The sequence below is a fragment of the Cyprinus carpio genome, unplaced genomic scaffold, assembly GCF_018340385.1.
Source record: "Cyprinus carpio isolate SPL01 unplaced genomic scaffold, ASM1834038v1 S000006610, whole genome shotgun sequence".
NCBI classification, from domain to species: Eukaryota; Metazoa; Chordata; class Actinopteri; order Cypriniformes; family Cyprinidae; genus Cyprinus; species Cyprinus carpio.
Genome location: NW_024879251.1, coordinates 394,647 through 395,996, shown reverse-complemented (window position 1 = coordinate 395,996; position 1,350 = coordinate 394,647).

Here is a 1,350-nt window from a genome sequence, read left to right as displayed (position 1 = left end):
ATGCACAACAAATACATCTGCTGTGCCATAAAACATTCATTTTAGAGCTGTAAATCCAATCTCCAATAAACAAGAATGTAATATCCAGAAAAGCAAATTTATACAAAAAGAAATATACTAACAGTGTAGTGTTCCAGTACTCGTACACTGATGCTGTATCCCAATTCGCATACTATCAATCCTAAATACTATTCAAAATGTATGTATGTATGTTGAAATAAGTATTCCAAAGATACCGGGATGGTCTACTGTTTCCAATCAACAATTCGAAGTCCTGATCCACGCTAACACTGCCTACAACTCATTTTGCTTTTTGGATGAGGAATCTATTAGAACCCAAAGATGAATAAAACGTGTTACATTAATAAATAAATGTTTTTATTCTGCAACAACAATGTGAACTTATTAATAAAGATATGGTTGTCATGAATTTTAAATGTTTAATTTATGTAAATGCATGAGGTAAGTTTTTCACATAAAAGACTCATGACTAATCAACGTGCTTCTACAATTCTAATAAATTAAATGTAGAGGATCTGTGACAAGATGATTGACGGCCCATTAAAGAGACAGTTACAGTAGGTGGACATCCAAAGCGTGCACTTTTTACCGCCTTTCATTACCTTCCTTGTGGCGTCCTGCAAAAGATGCATTTGCAGCTTTTGACCGCTGGTGAAAAACTTTAATCCTGAAGTTTGTTTTCAAACTAAAAGCGCTTTATCAAAAGCATTTTTACTTAAATGGGCGTCAGTTTTACCTCTCTGATGTGTTACATTTGGCGTCTTTGCAGTCAGGGAAAATGAAAAGAAAAAAAAACACTATAGTTAAAATATTTAATATTATTCGATGAAAGTTTGGTAATTATGAAGTTATGTACATTTCTTAGAACGAATTCAAGCAGGATACCGCCGGGAATGTCAAGCCTAGGCTGTACTTATATTTTCTCGCTACACAGTATTACACCATATTTTAGGTTGACACATTTAATAGGTGTGCAGTGTATTTATATAATATAGATTATGTGTTATATTATTCAAAATAAATTGTGTTTTACTTTGCATCGTAGCATTAAAAGTGGTAGCCTATTTTAGTGAGCTAGGCTACATGGTTATATACAAAATGTCAGTATTCTCATATATTAGGCCTATATTTTTAATTCTCTTTAAAATTCCTTTAATAAAAAACAACATGCATTTTTTGTTATTTGTTACCTGTCCTTTATTTTGACAGAAATATAAATACACAAATATATTTTTCTTGGGAAAATATATTTGTCTGTAGACTGATAAAGAAATTGTTGCGTGTTTTATAAATTATTTTCTTTATTTTAGTAAAACGTGAGGCACTGTA